The sequence below is a fragment of the Platalea leucorodia genome (genome assembly GCF_965183815.1).
Source record: "Platalea leucorodia genome assembly, chromosome: Z".
In the NCBI taxonomy this organism is placed as follows: Eukaryota; Metazoa; Chordata; class Aves; order Pelecaniformes; family Threskiornithidae; genus Platalea; species Platalea leucorodia.
In genome coordinates, this window is record NC_138858.1 from 83,949,767 (window position 1) to 83,970,033 (window position 20,267).

The window sequence follows — 20,267 nt, forward strand, 5'->3', positions numbered from 1 at the left end:
CTCTTTGTATTCAGCAGGAAACAATTATTTTATCTGTAAGCAGGCACCTAAATTTACCATATGTGCATTGATTAGAAGACACAAATTTTTATTACCCATATTAACTGGTAAACTTATAATTTTTTAATTGCAAAATCATTTTATTTCTCTTTAAAACTTCCTTAGTAGAACAAGTATCTAGGAATTCCACTGCTTTTCTTGAAAGTCTTAGAATAACAGGCTATATTTCCAATGTCATCATTAAATTGATCTCATACTTTACATAAAACTGTGTGACATTAAAATGTGCAAAAGTGCACTCAGCCTTGGCTGCTTCTTTATCATTATGAGACCGTACCTGACAGTTCAAATATACAGCTGGGGCCCATAAGTTGTATTTTGTCACACCGATGCAAGGTAACTTTTTGAAAATTACACCCTCCCGTCAGAAAAATAAAATATTCTACTGGTGTATGATATAAATCTAATATAACTGAATGTTTTTTTCAGGTATTCTTGAGTTATATGGCCAGACTGAACTTCTAAGAAAATGACACTATATTTCAGTCTTTAACACTCCAAGCTCTGTTTCAATATTTTACGCACATTAATTCCTTTTCAAAAGTACTGATCATCCACATCTACAATCAAAAGTGTAAGGTGCACATTTTGCGCATTTGAAGACTGTCCTAATACAGTTTTCTTGCTTATATAGCAGCAAAATAACCAGGAACAATCAGAAAATTTGATAATTTAACCATTCTTTAAGGATTGTGATGAGTGAGCATGTCTCAGACTAGTCTTTTTCATCTTATTTGGCCGAGAGGTACTTCAGGATATTTCAAATATTGCTATAACTGCATTTATTGCCTATTTCCAAGGGCTTACTTTTCGAAACATTACCAAAATTTTTTAAATTCCCATTTGAGCCTCACAATACATTGTTGAGCAGCTAGTGCAATGCACATAGGAAACAAAAGGAGAAAAAGAAAATGTACTTTACATGTAACATGAACTTTTCAAAATACAGCTAGGGAAAGCTAGAATGAGAGAAAATCAAAATGTGCTTTCAGTGTCCATTGAGACGAAACATCTGAATTTACAGGAGTTTCCTGTCTGATTATAATAATACACACAAAATTAAATACATAAATATTAATTTTATGTATCACATAAGATGAAGACAATGAAAAAAACAATGTTTACATTTATGGTTGACTCATTAGTGTTTTATTATGTGAAACACTAGGAGGCATCAGTTGGGTAAAAAAAAAAAAAAAAGAGTTCTTCTTTTGAAAAATGGTAAGAAATTAGCATAGAAGTTATGAGCTTGGAAGTTTCATCCTTCCAAATGTTAAAGGCTGTACGTTATAACTAAATTATGCAAATAGCCGAAACTCTCTATTCTCACTGATAAATGACATATTTAATAATATAGGGACAACATTTAATTTCGTAACTATTTTCAAACCAGACTACTATGTTCACATATGCAACACAAAGTATAGTTTTACATCATATTACATTTTAAAAAGTAACAGAATAGAGGTAAACTAAGATGACTTACTTGTTCCTCAATATTATACTTTTTGAGAAATCTGCAAAGCCCTGACATATTTTATGCACTCTCCTCTGCACATAAGCTCTTACAGGGTAAGTGCAGTGAATTTAGTATAGTCCTAGGCACTTTTAAGAACTTTTAATTGCTACTACAGGGTATCATCTAGGCCAAAACATTTTTAAAAAATGCCAGGACAATCACCTTCTACATTTTAAATATATTTCCCAAAAGTGGTGAATTAAACAGCGTTTTAAAAATTTGTATAACAATGCTACAAGTGGCTCTACCTTTTACTATAAAGTCATACGAAACCAGTAATGTCAAAACTGAGTTCTCTTGCCTTCAAACTGCATTTAACAATGACTAAGCAAGAGAGTTATAGTTGTCCTATAAAATAATCAATTGAAATTGAAGTGTGCCTTGCCATGCTGCAGCAATCAGCTTTTATCTCTGCCCAATCAAAATGACATGTGAACTGCCTAATCCTTCTTTTGTAAGGCACCGAAGACTTTGTTGTCACTGTTGGTTTTGTGAATCGCCTCTATAAGCTGGTCTGATTTCCTAAAGATGACAGATCCTAGTGAATAGATGAGCTCTACTGCACTGCAGTCAATGAGACAGTGAGATTAAAGTGGAGGACTGAAGACACTAGCTTTTAATCACCTGTCCACATGCAACATTGACCATCAGTTCTGAGAAAATTACCTTAAAGCTGGTCAGAGGACCCAAATAATTTCTTTTAAAAATAGAAAATTAAAAAATTAAATTTTTCAGTTTTTCACTTTCACCATCAGTTGTGTTTGCTGACCAGAGTTCGTCTAAGCCCATTTTGTTTCTGAAATAAGATGCAAAACTGTATTTTCATCCTTTTCAAATACCAGAATACTAACCCTACTCTTAACCTTGAAGTTCTCTAGCTGTTCAGAATTACATATATAATTTTTTTGTATTTTATACCTAAGCCGCTATAGAGCCTAAATAAGGACATAGCAAAATCTCTCTGCTGATATCATACAGCAAAATTTAGAAATCTTAAAATACATTACAAATATAACTGCTTTGGTTATTCTTCAAAATGCTGAAGCAGAGACTATAAACTCCTTGAAATTGTATAGCACCTTATTTATGTTCATCTTCATAATCAGTGTTTTCAAAACAATACCACCATACCTTACTTGATTTTTGGGTAAATTATCATGTAATTTAGAATAATGATGTCCAACAGGTAGAAATGGATTCTCGGTATCAAAAACCAAATGCTTATTCTTTCAAGCACCTAATAGCAGTTAATGACTTCTTGCTCAATGAGATGTAGAAATATCCTTAGCTGTCTCTGAAGATGAACTGAATTATTCTGGTAAACAATAAATTAACCCGTTACAGCGAAAAGTAAAATTAAAAGCAATGAAGTTGGCAAAAGTATTCTATTCACAACTCCTGCTCAGTTCCTAAGTTTCTATGTAGTTATCTTTATCTACTAAATAGTGAGCTATCAAAATCTCTCAGAGGTAAACTTTCGGAACAAGCTTCAGAAAGCTTCATTTCTCTTTGTAATATTTTAGATGTTTTAAAAACCAGAACCATTTAAGAGAGGCACCTCTCTGTTTTTGAATATACATGTTGCAGGTACACAAATTAAGAGTGTTTATGAAAAAAAATAAGAGAAATTTTCTGATCCTATATTGAAACAAAGTATTTGTATGAATTTTCTTATGACACTCCAAAACTAGCAGCACAGGAACATAACTCTAAAAGACTTAATCTCACACACAAATCATCAATTAGTACCAATTTCTATAAGGCTCTTAAGCCTGAGTTTCCTTTTTTCTTGGTCAAGTAATCTTAAGAGGATACAGACATATCTGATTCCTGCATTCATTTATAGGACATCAAAAGTGACATTCTTTACATCTCTGTCCTAAGAGAGCTATGGGACAGCCAAGAGGTTTAGGTCTCCTAGGGACCTGATCCTGTAAATTGTTATTCCTGTGTCTTGTTCATTTTCACACAAGTAGTCTCAGCGTTGTCAGTGGGACTAGTTGTGTAAGTACTGTTTGCATGAAAGAAGGTTTTCATGTTCAGGTCCCAGAACCATCTTCTCACGCTAGCTATGTAGGGCATATTAGTAAAAGCATATATAAACAGCAAGTTTTTAAAATAAAAGGATGTGTAGTACAAGGCACATAGACACCCTGAATTAAGGGCCATTCTCTCAGGTTCTTCTTCAAAGAATTTTTCCATTACTTCCAAAGGGACTTAAGTGTGAGCAGAGACTTCAGTATTAGACATGATATGAATTATGTATTCATTAATATAGAAAGAATAATGTAACAGGTATTTTAATAAAACTGATAAAGGAAGAAAGTCTTGTGTTTTTTTTTTTTTACTTCGTGTTAGGTACCTAAAATCATGTAACAAAAATAGTTCACAAAATAACAAATCCCCAAAGTGGCCATTTGCCTGAGTGTTTGAACTGGAAATCAGTATCTATGTAATACAGACGTTAGAACTGGTTCACAGGTGGTTATATTTCCATGCCCTGCCAAGCCTCTAGGGATTAGAGTTATTATACTCCATATAAACATCTTTACTCTTCAACCACAATACCCAGGAAAGTGCCAATAAAAGAAGTCTAGTCACATTTGTATCTAATGTAATTGGTTTATCACCCATCTCGTAGTTCTTTTAAAGTAAAGATGTGGAACTAGGACATTTGCCATTAAGCTGATTGTCAGATAAATGCTAGGAAAATGCATTTTGTGTCAAGACAATTCTTTTCTGATCACCAGTGAGTACTGGCAAAGTGCCCTTCTCTGCTTAATTCTCTTAAATCTTTAGTCTTAAGTTGTGTATTACAGTATTTAATTTCAGGATACAGGTATTTGCTAACAATAATTATTGTATACAATAAAGAAAATAGAACTCTTCTATAAAAGACAATGCTTAGGTTCCCACAATGATTCATTAAGTTTTGTTTTGCATTGTGCTGCTTTTTTTTTTTTTTTGACAAAAGGAATTATTAGCTTGTCTTTATATTTGTTTTGTTTTTCAGGCTTACAGAAGGTCACACTAAGTTTTATGTGAAATGCTAAGTATTACAGTTACATAATGCACCAATAGTCTTGTAAGTCTCTTATTTACATTAAACTTTATCTTAGCCTGTAAGTAACTGGACTGCAACTAAACCAGACAGTTTTGTAAGGTTGATTAGATCTACTCCCTTGTGTTGAAAAATGTAAAGATTACTCAAAGTATTACATACAGAGCAAAGCATACTGTTCCAAAAGAGGTTTGCAGCCCACTTAAATTCCCACATCCATGCAAGGGGTCTTTCCATCTCAAATAGAAGTATTCAAACGAAAGATGCACAAAGTTAAACACTTGCAAGCATGCATTACCTAAACTCCAGAACTGAAGAGCCTATGATTCAATGAAGTTTAAGAGCATTTCACTCAGACTGGATTGTTTCCTTAGTCTGATAAATCAGGGTGCAAGCACTACAAGGTCATAGCATTTGGTGAACTATTCAAATCAAATAAGCTTCGAACACTTCACAATATCAAGCACACAAACGATGTAAACTAACTTCATCAAAGTTTAAACACTGAAGACACGGATAGAGACAAATCAACAGTAATTTACTAGACAGTGATTTAACTGTGTTACTTGTCTAAAAAGTTACTTTTAAGCAATTGACAGTGCAATCACACACTTAAAAAGTCTGCAAGCAACCTCAATGCCAGTCCACATACAATGACTGATACATTCTCCAAACGCAATAGGAAATGTACATAGGGCTTTTTTACCTTGCCCACTATATTTTATTCCAATGCTGAATTTCATATGTACTTACATTACAAACATTTAGCTGTTTGGATGATCAGACTAGTCCTTGAGATATTTTCCTTTCATAGGAAAAAGAAAAAATCCCTTTACTTCTTCCAGCCTTAAATATTCACCACCTGGTTCAACATGCAGCCTCCTTGAATCACACACACAACCTTCAAAGTCAATCCAATAAGCAGCCAGAAGATGTCTGGGGTGTGCGTGTGTGCGTGTGTGTGTGTGTGTGTGTGCGCGCGCGCCTGTGCGTGTGTGCAGGGTGGAGGAGGAGAAAGTGGCTGAGCTGCTGGTCGGATTAAAAGTAACCGGACTCGTCCTGAGAGCGTCCAGGAAGGAAGTGACAGCAGGCGAATGGGAAAAGGCGAGCAGCTCACAGCCTTTGTAACATCGCGGAGGGGAAGGGGGAGGCGAGGAAGGGATTGGAACTACACGCCTGATGAGGTGTCCTTCCCTGCTTCGCTCCCTCTTCCTCCCTTTTCTTCTCCTTCTCCGTGTCTCTATTTCTCTCTCTCTCCCACAATCCCAAACGAATGACTCTCTCCTCCCGAGCTGGAGAAATAATCAGTTTCACTCTTGCAAAAAGGGGGCGGGATCAGATCCCGAAAGCGTTTTAATAAAACAAACATAGAGCAGCAGCAGCGGCAGCAGCTCCCTTCCTTGCCCCTCTAGTCTAAACTAGATTGATAAATTACTCCACTACACTACTTTAATTATGTATATGGTATGCAGAATAAATCACTGAACATCAGCACCTCAATCAAGCACTTTTTAAATGATAATTGCATCTTGGGTGAATCAATCTTTCCATTCCTGACATTTTGCTAATTTTAGTTTTACGGTGGGGGTAACGGCATATGCCACACGCAACCCTAATGACAATCCTTTACGATACGGAGCGCAGACACGGCGGCGGGCCGGTGCCCACCTCCCGCCTCCCGGCGAGGTACAGTAGCCTGCGGAGGGCGGGATGGCTGCCGGGGCTGGGAGGAACGCACCGCCCGCCCCAGCCGCACGCCGCACCGCGGCCGCGGGGCTCGGTCAGGGCCGCCCGGCTGCCCGCAGCCTGCGGGGAGCTGCGGGGCCGAGGGGCTCCTAGACCTCCCTGCGGGTCGCGACCCTGAACTGCCCGCCCCGCTCTGCTCCGGCACCCCCCCGGGCCGCTTTCGGGGCGATCGCTCTCGGGAGGGCGCTGAGGTTTCCCGCCCCAGCTCCCTGCACCTTTGCCGGGCTCCTTTTCCGCCCGCCAAGCGGCCCAACTTCCCAAACTCATCAGGCTTCGCATCCCACGGAGGGTGGCTTCCCCCCACGCCCGGCTCAGGAGCGATCCCGATGGCAAAGTTTGGGGCAGCACCACCTTCCCAAAAGAGGAATTCTGGCCAGATTAAAATCCTGCTAGCCTTCCCTCACCGGTCCCAGCCAGGGCCGGCCGCCGCAGACGGTCTCTTGTCAGACTTACCCACAGAAATGCAGCATTACCGGCAGGCTGTGTGAAAGGACAGGGCTTTTTTTCTTTTTTTATTAATAGGTTCATTTGCTTTTAAAATCGGACCAAAGGGATTGTACTGTATGGGAATTGGAATCCAAATTAAGCACGTGCAATAATTTGTGAGTAAAACTGGACTTTGCAGATACTTGGTTTAATTTCTATGTAGATAGCCAACTTTTACGATCCTTCAAGAGCAGCAGGGGAGTTTATAAAGGCACAGACCATTATTTTTATGATAGATTAAGGTACTGGAAATAGGAACAGCACGTGTGATAAAAGCAAACGACTGCATTCAAACAACAGTGACAAATATATATTTGGTTTATTTTAATACAAGTCCTTGGTCTCTCAGTCTCTTCCCTTATAAACATCTCATTGGGCCACTGACCTACTTCTGAAGTTCCGTATTTGACAGTGAATAAATGCCTTTACAATTCAACTGTACTTCTTAAAACATGGATGCTCAAAGCACGGTCAGAGCAAAACAAAGCTAAGGCAGCTCTAACAAGCACCCTGCCACTGCTCTCAACACCGATCCCTGGGGAATGCCCTTTAGTGACTTCGGGTCTTGCCATGCCCGACTCTGTCTTGGCGAGATTTAGATGTGGAGTGGACCACTCTCAATGGACAGACAGTTACGTGCTATAAATGCACCCACAACAACAACCGTATCAGTAATACTCATGTGCCCGGAGCCACTGGGCAGCCAGACACGAGCCAAGCACATTGTATGCAGCGGTGAGAGGCTCATACGCTCGGCAGTGTCAGCAGCGGAGCCCAAGCAATGTCGGGGAAGAAATACGTTCTCAGCCTCAGGTTTGGCATGAAGCGCAGCAGGAAAGAAACACGGAACAGTAACATGGGTTGTAGCCTTGCTATGCCTCCTCTGCAGACAATTTTGGTCTCCCAGCACAGCACTCAACTACCCAGTAATGTTCGTATTTTCTTAGTGGCAAAAATAGAAAACTGTGTTACGACTTCACATTTTTGTGCTCTAATTGAAAATGACTGTTATCTGCCTTATTTTGTGCAGGATATAAGTTTTCAGGTTTCTGGTTAGTTGGTAACTGGCAAGACAGAACACGAGCACTGTCATAGCTTAAAAGCGATTATTCGAGTAGGCAAGTATTTCAGAAAATAAAAGTATACAGCAGTCTAGCACATCTACTACACCTCCGTGTGGGCACTTGTGGCCTAATCTTTAAATAGTTGTGACCTTCACATACTGGAGTACCTTAAAGCCATGCCAAGTTTTTGTCACGAGTACAATTCATCAAATCTGTGTAAAGGACACCTCAATTTTTAAAACAGGGTTCAGATGCTAGATGGACAAACAGATATAAGGGGAGGGATCAGGCTTTCTCACTCATCTCAGGGTTAGATAAGGCATGAATTTATGCAGTATCTTTTGAACTGTTTAGGATTTTTTTTCTCTCTTTTGCTGCATTTAATTTTAAAATCTGGAATAATTTCAAACAGTGAAAAACCTTTGTTCTGGTGTCTGTACTTGTACTGATGCTCCACAAATGTACCCTTTTCAAACTGCTGGCACGAGACTCAAATCTGCTCTTTTTCGCTGTCCACAGGTCATGTGTAGGTCTGCTGACAAATTTTTTTTTCCTTAATCTACCACCTGATGCATGCAATGTTTTAAACAATGAGACATCAGTCAAAATGTAATAATTATAAAATCAGATCTCCAAAGTTTTATCAACGAGTGAAGTGTGTATCCAAGTATCTCCTTCCCTTACAAGTGTGATTATCTCAAGGTAACGTTTCCTTTGAAGATGATTATCAAAGTCCGTTTTTGTTCTTTTGTGGATGCAGAACATATCTTTCCCTTAGGAGAAATGAGATTGCCAGCTTACATCTTTTAATGGCGTTTAAACTGAAAAGCAGTAAGGCTACTATGAAACGATCCACCTCCTTTGCATCTTAACCCTGGGGTGGCTTGGTTTCTATTTTCTGTTTAAAGTTCTGCTCAACCCCACTCCACTCCACGCCTCGCTCTCTTCCACCACCTCCCTATCTTGTAAGAGCAACACAGTATAACACTTCTTCCCATGTCTGGCTGCTTTTAAACTTGGCCCACGCTGGGTGCAAGCGCTTGAAGTGAGCTTTACAAAATTATTTTAAAGTGAGCTGGGGCGGTTGCCACAGCAACCCACCCTGAGAGAAATCGAAGCTATAGATTAATCTGCCCCACAAGATTATTCAACAGTACTGTATTTGTTCTTCATTCATTCAGAATATTCCCTCAATCCATATGCTTTTATAATGAACAAAAGATGTAAACTCAGATAATTTCAAAGATAATAGGATATATATTCCAGGAACACAATTTAAATGCCGAAATGTACGTGATTCTTTGCGAAATAATTTAATTGCAAAAAAAAAAAAATTTGCAAGGCAGGCACAGTTGACATATGAACTTTAAATAAAATGGCATGCCATTACTAAAATGGTGTTATACACATCAAGCAATGATTACAGAAAGCCTTTGTCACAGGTGTACCTGTAAGTACATAACACAGCAGAGCTTGCTCTCCAGGCTTTGCTTTTAACATTAAATCTGAAAACAATAAATAGTACTTTGTAATATTAAATGCAATAAATATTAAACACTCACCACATACACCCTCTTTATTGTCAAAATCATCCGCCTCCAATGCTTTACTTAATCTTTCCCATAGTAGTTACTTCACAGTTTACAATTCTTGTTCGGCACCTTAGATGTTTAAAAGCACAAAAGCAGTGTATTATTAAAATGCAAATCTATAGTACTTAAATATATTTAAAGAGATTTATGAAACAATTTCTATAAAAAGAATACGAGCCTTTACTGATGTGCACTTAGGCCTAAAAGGAATATCACTTGTAAGTAACCTGACGTTTTCAGACGCTGTAATAAACTCCATCTGAATCCTACCTTAGGGATGCTGCGCTATCAATAAAATTACAAAACTATTGATCTTGGACTGTACTCATCCTCCAATCGGTACTTAGAAAATTACTTATGCTTTTATGTGCATTTTGGAAAACGCAGCTGTTGCATTGTTTAATAAATGCCAATTTAAAAGTCCGGGCCAAGTGCTAAAATGTTAACGCTTGGCATATTAATTTCTTCCTTCTTTAAAGGACAGCTGTATGCTGTGCCACCAGCCAGGGATGATCTCCTCGGGCCTGCCTTGAGGAAGGCAACACAGGCTAACCCTGGAAGAACCTTTTTTAACCCAAACGCCCGTTCTTCCGTGCACCCGTGGCTGTGGCGAGGGAGTCCCACTTGGTCTGGAGGGGCGACCGCTCCGGTTTCTGCCCCGACCCCTCGCACCCTGCACACACGTTGCCGGGGGCTTCTATTCATTTATTTACTTCTAGGGGCCGGGGCGTCCGGCTCCGTGCGGCTGGCGGGGCAGGCAGCAGGTAGGCCAACGGCCGCCATCTCCTCAGGCAACGGCCGCTCCGCCCCTCAGCGGGCACCGCCTGAGACCCCGGCGGCGGCAGCGGCGGCGGGGCCCGGCCCGACCCGGCTCGGCTCGGCTCGGCTGCCTCGGCCCCGGTCCCCGCCCCGGCCCCGGGGAGGTAAGCTGCCACACGTGTGCCGGGGCGGCCGGTGCGCGGCCCCCGGGGGCGCTGCGGCGGTGCCGGGGTGCTGCTCCTGCCGCAGCCGCCGCCGCCGCCTCCTCCTCCTCCTCCTGCCGTTTCCGCGGGAAGGCGCTGAGGCGGGCGGGTGTCAGTTCGGCCGGGCGCCGGCTAAGGCGAGAGCGGGTGGTCCCGGGGAGGGAGGGCGGGAAGTGGTAGGGATCCCGCTGGGGGTGGAAGAGGAGCAGCGAAAACCCCGTGAGGCGGCGGCTGTTTAAAACGGGACGGGAATAGCAAAGGGGTAGGCAGTCCTGGCCAAAGGTTGGCTCTGGGAAAGGGTGGAAGCGAGCGGCGGCCTGATTTCCCCGCAGTGTTGTCCCTATCGAGCCCCTCCGAAGTCGTTCACAGCCTTTGCAGTGTCCCAGCTCTGCAACCTTTGGAATAAATGTTGGGAGGCTGAAGTACAGCCTCGGTGCCAGCAGCCCTCGGGGTGCACATCATGGCGCCAGGCTGGGTGCGGTGCGCTGCTGCCCGCCAGCGCAGGGGCGGGCGGTGGGGGGCCGGGGGTGCAGGCAGGGCTGCCCTGCCCAGACACCGAGTGCCCAGCAGGGCCGAGGCTGGGAAAGATGAAGCAGCACATGGGTGATGGTGGGTAGGGGACTGGCAGGAGGCTGTCTGGCGTCCAGCGTGAGCATGCGGCTGTGGCGGGAGAAGGTGTAGCAACGTCTGGAAAGATAGCATAAATTGTGTTTCTGGTCTCGATGGGGAGCTTGGAGGTAGACTAATCAAGGGCATTATCTGTTACTTTCCAGGCTTTCGGAAAGTTGTTTTTTCAATGCCCCTCCTTTTGAAAAAAGTGAGATTTTTTCGTGCTCCCTTGCCGATATTTTCAAGGGCCTTTGCAGGGAAGAGACTGATTGTAGAGGGGAAAAGGCTGCCAAATGCACTAAGTCAACAGTGAAAAGGGGATTTGTTTGTTTTGCTAAATCGATCCAATTCTAGTAATCTGAAGTGTTTCATTGTTACAAAAGGCAGTTTCTGAAACTGTAGTTTGCAAGTTGATATTGTCCTTTAAATATCTCATAAACAGTTGTCCAAAGATTATTTTTATCTAAGAATTCTTTTGCTGTAATATTTGTTTTGTTTCTTTTTTTAACAGTGTTTTAAAACTAGAGATAGGAGGTAACTTCTTTGTAGACAAGTATGTTTTCTTTCAAAGATTAGATATTACTAAAATTGTCCTAAAAATGTAAAAATAGTATTTATTACTTTGTGAATGACAACACAGACTAATATTAGAATCAGATCTGTAGCTAGTCATAACCACCCTTTTTGTTTGCCACACATGCTTTTTAGAAATAAACTAATACTTAAGGTCTATCATTTGTTTGAAAATGAGCCTGAATTTGCATCTGAAGGAGTTAACAGCTATAGAAATGTTAAATCTTGTCCTTGGCGTGGAATAGGGATGCTGTGGAGCTCATGCACTGCATCCAAAGTCCCCTGAAGTCTGTTGAAATCCAGTGCACTCTGATAGTTTTCAAATGAGACCCTAAAATGGAAGCTCGGCCCTACGTCAGTGGCCACCCAGATCCTATTCCTGCCTCAGAATTAATCTTTGAATATGCTGTAACTCCAGTTCCTGTACCAGCCACTGTCTCTCTGTAAGATACTCAAATGTCCTCATCGTCCTATGACAGCGTTCCACCAAATGCATGTAGTTTATATATACACATATATTTTAGGGAGACAATACTTGTAGCCAGTGATCTTACTTATGTGTAACTAAAGGAAGAATTTAACCTACTAACCTTTCCCCCGTTGAGATTTAGGAACTCCAAAAATGTGAGTCTAGACTTGAATGGAAGAAATGTATCAAGGGTTTTGAAGTTCTTCAGTGCTAGTCAGAAATCGGCAAGCAAAACTTCAGTCTCAGACAAACTCAAAAGCTCAGGAACTAGTTTCAATCCCCCCCCACCCCCCAGTCTCTTCTGACATAAAGTTAATTAGGTGAAATTTCAAGCTAAATGGGCTTTTTTCCTATGCAAAAATATAAAAATAGATCAAATATGAGCTTAGAGTGGAAATTTGGAATCAATTCCCCATCTTAATAGGGTTTAAGTACAGAAATGTATTTGAAGAATAATTTTGGAAACGTTGTCATTTTCATGAACTGCTGTTCATCAGTCTGATTATTCTGCATCTTCGTATGGCTCAGAAACATTAGATTTTTTTTTTAAAAGCAAGGCATTTGGTGGAAGTGTAATTTATCGTATGGTTTAATACAACTGTGATTAAATTCTACCTAGATTATGAAACAGCCTTCGCCCAAGAAATACAATATCTTTTCTGTTCAGCTCGGTCGCTAATATAGAAGAGCACGCTGGAGGGAGACGTGCTGTGCTTTGGTGACTTTATTCTGAAAGGCCTATGTCCAAACAGAGACTGAATCAGAGCAGCTGTGGGGCTGCTTGAATTTACAGAAGGGATCAGGTAGGTTCCTGCCAACTGCAAAGTACGGCGCTGGGAGTCCCCGTCTTTAAAATCTTTATCTGTTTTCCAGTATCTCACGCAACTTCTAGAGTTGATGCAGGGGAAGATAACTTTTTATGCAGCTTTAGAAGGTTTAAACCTCTTCACCATTAGCTGGTCATTACAAAAGGAAGTTTCTACTAGGACAGTTCCCCCTACTTCCCTCCAAGAAGAAAGGCTCCCAGAAATTAAGTTTCAGAACTGGCATTTTAAATAAGGACCACCTTTCTCATTCCTGCTACCACATCTGCTTGTCCATGTGATTCCCCCCAATTGAATAAAGAGAATCTCCCTGTGATCCCCTTTCATTTTGGGAAAGGCGGGGGGGAGCGGGAGGGGGGAAGGATTTTTTTAGGCTGTGCATTCCTTCTCTCTTCCTGAAATGGAATTGCCTGACTAAGGTATTGTGATATTTTCAGATATTTTGCCAAAAAATGCACAACCCGAAACAAAAAATATGATTGCACCCCCTTGCTAATTGTGTGGCACTCAAGCGTTTGTCTGTCTTGCACTGCACGATGATGCGATACAGAAGCAGACAGCCATAGATGGCCAGAAAAGGCTTAATTAAGTATTCTGCAGCTGCTACAAATTAGATCAGCATCTGCATCTGTGTAGACAATGAAATTCATGGTAATTTTGAGGGCCAAGCAAAGTAGAGATTTGTTTTGGATAGACCCCTAGCCACAATTCAAACAAAATTCAAATCAAACCTGTTCTAAGGGTAGAAAAACGTTGGTCAGCTTCATCTCCTGTTGCTGAAGGCCACCATGGTTCCCCGTCCTGGCTACAGATACAGATTCCAGTGTACCGCATGAAAGGCTGTTGTTACGGTATTCCCAACTAGAAGAGGAAATGCCTTTTTTAAATTTTTTTTTTTTTTTTGAGCAGCTCAATTGTCAGGAGTTTTCCAGACTAGACTTTGAGATCTATTTTAGATAAGCACCTAGCTTTTTGACTCTTTCTCTGACAATTTGCCTCTATTTCAAATTGCATACCGCTTTCTGGAACCAAAGGTGGAGTAAATGATATGCAAATTATAAAGGTCAATCATCCTGCCTGTTGGAACAGCGTATGCTGTATGATATTTGCAGCACAAATTGAGTATAGAATACAACAGCAATAGATTAGTACATGGAATGAGGGAATAAAGGTATTGTTGGTAAACTGTTCTATACAGATATGCTTGCCTGCAGATATCAAGAAGTAATAGGTTGTTCCCTGAACATTTTGAGAAGATGCACTGCTTTTGAGTGTTTGTAAACTCTTCAGTACTAAATTCATGGTTTTGTTTTGCATTTGAACAGCTCCAAACATAAGCGTTGATCCATGTGTGTGTCTTCTAAGTGCTGCTGTAATACTAATATTTCTATTATCAAAACAATAATTAATATAAAACTTGTGTTAGACGTTTTAGAGAGGTCTTTTGAAGGTTGGCAGCTCTTGTTGATAAGTGAAGAAGTTGTAACCTCTGTGGCCGTAAAAAGTAATTGCACAATAGTTGGGTCAGCTTTTAGATGTGCTTGTGCCACTTATGTTCATCTATATTAAAACTTCCATGAGCCTCCAGCTGTGATGTCATTGGTTATAACTCTTACCATGGAAGCACTTTAAAAAGTTGGTATTACCAAGGTTTAAAGGAAACTCAGCATCAGAGGTCATGTTTGGGTATGTACTTTGGTTTAGATGTTTTTCATCTGAAGTTATTGTTGCTGTTGTATGATCTAGTTTGAGCATCTTTGCACCGCTCCTGTATGGTGTGGACAGATTTAAGTCCCCATTTCTGGTCTGTTACATTCTGCAAGCCTGCACCAATCAGACCAGCAAGATCTGATTTCAGCAATGACTTTACAGATAGCTATGCTGATATGGTTAAAGGAGAAGAAACCTGGTTGCTAAATCGAAGAAGTTTCTGAAATTGAGGGTTGTTATTTTTGTCAGGCAAATAAGGACCATACAGAGACAACTTCAGTTCTGTTTTTGTTAACCAGTTAATCTCCAATCAAATCTGTATTGAAACCTCTTGAACTGACCTATCAACTATGTCGTTACCCTCTCCATTTTTAAACTCTCAGTAACACTTAATAAGTTATGGTGGCACTAGCATTTGTCTTTACCTTTCAGATCTACAGCAGTCTGAGGGTTTGTGCTGTAAAGCCACTTTCTGCTAGTACCTCCAGACATGAATTAGTTGTCCTCTTGGCTGTGACTCAAGGTAAAGGAGCAAGGGCTGGAGAACAGGTACATATTTGGAAGGGAGTTACGAGATTTTTCCAGCTCTTAAGTGAGACCGAAGGCTCTTTTGGGGTCTAGATATTCAGGTAGGGTGAAGATGGAGCAAAAGGCATATGGGCAGAAAGAATTTAAGAAGGACTGTCACTAATGGGGGTAGACAGGTTAAGAATTTCTGACTTAACGTGAGATTCAGTGAGGAGTTCCTGCATTCTTTTTACAGGTTAAACCCAGCAGTTTAGAAACTGTTTAAGGAATAGTTTCTTCCAGGAACCAACTACTTTGCTGTAAGTGGCATTCAGTTCCCACGTATTTCTGAGGAAGAACACAAACCAAAATCTCATTTCAGTGGGCTTGTATGTGCCTAGATCTAAAGTGCTATCAAAAGCATAGTAGTTGAGGATTCAATAGTTAATGAAGTCAGTCAGTGCAAGGACACGTAATTAAATGGTTAGCCATATCTTCCCAAGGGTAGGAACTATCTCCTGATATACAAGTAGATTATTTCACAACCTCTTCTATTTTTCTCAACATTAGTAGACTCTTCATTAATTTTTATAATTATTGCACATGATATTAATTTGTTATTACCAAGCATTCTTCTACAATAATTTCAAACTCAGGAGAAGGATTGATACTGGGGAAGGGACTATTTGTATATAGTTATTGGATAGAGAGTATCCTGCCACCACTTAAGAAAGCAAAGAAAAAATAATGAATGCTGCAGATATCTTTAGCAAAAACTATAGGAACCATTGATTTTGTATACTTCCGTATCATTATTGGTATAGCAATGAAAGAAAGTAGAGAGAGATGAAAATTACTGGGGGAGAGCTTTTTTTTTTCATTAAAAAAACTCAGACCAAAACCCAGTCAACCCAGGTAGATACAGAAAGGTTTGTTTTGCTCAATTAATTCTTAGCTGCTGGGTATCATACTATTCAGCTTTTAATTTTTTGCCCTGACAGATGCTGTCATGTTTCTGGGTACAGTGCATCGGCTACATTAACATTAGATTGAACTTCATGTGCTGCGAGCACAACTTTTAAGTATATATGTAGAACTAGCATTGCTATATGTATATTTATGAACGAAGCAGTAGTTGCTGTTTCATTCATTCTGTGCAGTTATTTTACATTCTTCCAGCAAACTAGTATACCTTAGCTTAAATCTATATGTTTATCCTTTGTAAGCTGTATTTATTGAACTTAATTTAGAATCCAGTGGCTTTAGAGTTGCACATTGAATGCACTGTTGCTTTGTCTTTATTGAAAATTTCTTAAGGGTTGCTTTCAGAACTTGCCTCATAATGCTAGTTGCTTTCAAAGGAACAAAACCCAATTTAACTATGCAGTAAATTGTTAGTGCTTTCACTGGGGAAGACAACTCGCTTAACAGTTCATGTATCTGTACGTTGTGACAAGGGATATGCTGCAAGTCCAGTCCGCATTACCTTGTTTAGGGTGAACTGTACAGTGCAACAGTATTTTTGAAATGGGATAGCAGGGAGGAGCTGCGAGCAGTCGTTGGGAGTGGTGTGGGAATACCAGGGGTGTCTTCACATGGGAATGGGCCACAGTGGGGTGCACGGGTGGGGAGCGGCCGCGGAGCAGTCTGTCTGCAGCTGCTGCAACAGCTCGGGGTGGTGAAGTCCCTGGGCGAGGCAGTGGCTCTGTACATTGCCAGCAGACTGGCAAGGAGTAGAATTCTCCACTGCTTCCTAACGTGTATGTGTGTTCCTTTGATTTTCAGGGAGACGGTCTCAGACCAATAACCAATGAATTTTTGAACAGCAAAAAAGAATTAATAAAAGTCCATGGAGAAAGTAATATATATTTAATAGAATAAGATTTTGCTTACTGTACTAAGGGAAAAATAAAGTGTGTGTATATACATACTTACATATATGTACACACACACACACTTTATATATGCAGGTGTATATATATACACACACACTTTAAATTTATAACAGAAATATAAAATGGAAAATTTGCATGTTTTAAATGCTCATATATGAAGCGGTAATTAAGGCAATCCAACCTACTTTTTCCCCCTAATTTTTATCATGCAGTTCATCTTATCTAACTTTTAAATGCAACTTCATTGCCTTCAGTGGAAAATGTCCGGTTTTCAGCAGCCTAAGTGAAAGGAGAAGGCGGCATGATGTGCTTTGAAAATACCATATAACACTGTATGAAAAGCCTTGAATTAACTTTTGAAGAACACAAGATAGTCACTAAATTGTGATTTTTTCCAAAGCTTTGTGGTTAAATCCCATTTTATATTTATATGCACTATGGAATAACTAATATAGATGTCTTCCTGACACTAAAGCTTGAGTTTATTGGAAAAGACAAACATGTGGTTGAAAGCTGAGCTAGACTGTAGCTTTTCAAAATAAAAGAGATAAAAAGATAGTTGTAGAATAAACTGCTCTAGCTTACAAAACAGACAACAGAGCTCTTAGTTAATGAGGAATAGTTGGTACAGAAATAAATGAGTGTACCAGGCGTTTTAGGGCTGATTCTGTTTCTGACTGAAATAGTAATAAAGTTTCAGTGAATTAAATAAGGTTTTTCTATTTCTTAATCTCTCAAGATTTCATTAATAATAGAAATACTTCAGAATTTTACTTAACGTGCTTAAGTCTGATGATGAGAAAAATAAGAAACAGCAGGACCAATAAAGAGCACTCATTTAAGTTCAATGGTATAGATTGTCTACTGTGTAATCTGCACCTTTTGCAACATTAAACAATCTTTTTCTAGAAAAGTAAAATATTCTGTACTGAAGTTTTATTTTACAGAATACTCTTTTCCTAATATGCAGTGAAATATAGACTAACTTAATAGGAATTTCATGAAATTATCCAGGAGTTTGTCACATTAATTAGTGTTTCTGAGCCTTTAAAATCAATACAGTAAAATGCTGACGAACTTACAGTATACACAATCAAAGGCTCTAAACCAAAGGCTGGATGTTTTTCTTGGTTAGTGTAGCATGTACAATGTCTAGTTAACACTAGGAATTGCTGTTACTATTTACTGTCTTCGAATTTAACAGTGCTTGGTTTTAATGACTGTTTAGGGGGTTTGGTTTCCATACATTACAAACATTATGCATGAAACAGCGATGTTTTCCAGGCATTGCTTAGTTCAAAGGCAGCTCTAGTTTTGGGGTTTTTGTTTTGTTTTATGTTTCATACTTCATCCGAGAAAGTATCTTTCATATTTAGAAGTTTACTTTATGCTTTGACTAGTAACGTTTTATTCTACTCATCTTTTATTCTTGCATACAGTAGGATATTCTTGCAGCAAAGAGAATTGTGATTATTTCCATGTAGCACATTCCAGAAACAAAAATAATGTCTGCTGCGCTTTTCCTGTCTCCCAAAACGAAGACAATGGATGAGGATTAAGGCCTGAGCTACCTCTGCTGAGGCCAGGTTCTCTGTCAACTGTACTGGTCCCACACCAAGCAGCCTAGCTGAAAAAAATCACAGATCAGGGGTGTTCAAAAGGGCCCCAGGTATTATTATTCAGCCTAATCTTAGACTATTCATCTGCTGATAAATCATTTATTTTGACATACAGGGAATATCCACTACAGAACTAATCTTAACTGTATATTGATGTATAATTCCTTTCTTTTGCCCATTAGTGTCTTCTATGGTGTGCATATGAATTGTGAATATGGAATCTGTTTACTCAGAAAGATTCATATGGTCAAGTTTTCTGTCTGTTTACTGGCTTAAATAAATGTTTTCAATTTAACACAACAATTTGTAATGAATACTGTGAAACAAAGTTAAATGAATGAGTTCTTGAAATAGAAATTATAATAAAAATGCTTTTCTGCCCTCCAAAATATTTATTTTAACATGTGGTCACATTTTCCTACATTTTCACATTAATCAAAATCTTATTGTTCTAGAAAAATAAATCTTCTTTTCCCTTCGTCTAGTTTCCCAGCTCTTACGCAAATTAAAGAACAGACACACAGGCGTAATTTGTGGTTTTAAAATAAGGAAAATTGTGTAAGTTCATGATATCTTTAAAAAGTATCATGCCAAGCAGTGCTCTCATGTAGCCTCTGTTTTGTAGTTTACCTGTTCACTTCAGCGAAAGGCAACAGTTTTGTGTGATAATCCTTTGATTACTGAGTCTTCTGAAATTTTTTAAACAAAGTAATCTTTATGTCGATGTTTGGAAGGAGTTTCTAAGGCTCTGGGATGTCCGCTGAAGCTCCAAATACAGGGAACAGTCCACAGAGAACACATCCTTTCTGTTTATTTGGAAGTTACCAGGAGAACTCATTTATTTTAAAGGAGGCAGATGGGGGGGCACAGAGTACACCCCCAGTGCTGTCTGGCTTCTGGTGTTCCTCTATGTAATCCTCTATGTTCTTTCCATTCAGATTCATAGAAACAGTTTGAAAGAAACTGACTATAAATATCCAGTCACTTTCAAGAAACTTTTCTTGGCAACAGAAGCTAAAATCAAGCACCGTATCAAATAAAATGCGAAGCATGCTACAAAGCTTATCTGCTTTCTCTTGAAGAAAGCTTTGCGAGTGTAGCCGCGAGCCCGGAGCTGAATCACCCAGTGCTGCGGCAAGCAGAACAACTCCAAAGACTTAAGAATCATTTTTTAAAATCGTTTTCTCTGTTAAAACTCACCAGTGCCCTTCTTCTGCTTCTCCAGGAAGTTGTACCCGTCAGCACCTGCTGAGGGCTTCGTTGATCAAACTGGCAGGTAAAAAAATTCCTGTAGAATAAAGCCAGACCAGCTGGCTTTGAAGAGAAACCCCCCAGTTTGGGTTGTGTTTGCCTCACTCACCCTCTCCTCCTCAGCCCCGGGCTTTTTCTCCTTCGGTTGTTGACCTGTGGGCTGCGTGATGCGGGCGCACAAGTGTCTGGCAGGCCAAGGTGCACCTGCTTCTGTCACTCCCAAGTAAATTTAGCTGTAAAAGGTATCACTGACAAACAGACCTTTGTCAGCGCTGGCAAACGAAGGCGGCATTGCCGTCCCCCTTCCAAGCGCGCTGCGA

At 40.0% G+C, this 20,267-nt stretch overlaps 1 protein-coding gene across 12 annotated transcripts in view; it reads right to left on the reverse strand.

Moving 5' to 3' along the window:
* The window catches only part of MEF2C (myocyte enhancer factor 2C), a 141,990-nt gene extending 121,948 nt beyond the window's left edge, over positions 1 to 20,042 (reverse strand). For 8 of the 12 annotated variants that reach the window (XM_082336537.1, XM_082336534.1, XM_082336532.1 and 5 more), the window contains exons 1-2: positions 19,897 to 20,042; positions 9,499 to 9,597 (exon numbers count right to left, since the gene is read on the reverse strand). The gene's annotated coding sequence lies outside the window, so the exon portion shown is untranslated. Of the gene's footprint in view, positions 1 to 5,393; positions 5,661 to 9,498; positions 9,598 to 13,696; positions 13,827 to 19,896 lie in introns of those variants that run through there. The other 4 variants (XM_082336539.1, XM_082336536.1, XM_082336542.1 and 1 more) reach the window with 2 other exon arrangements.
* Positions 20,043 to 20,267: the final 225 nt, after the last annotated feature.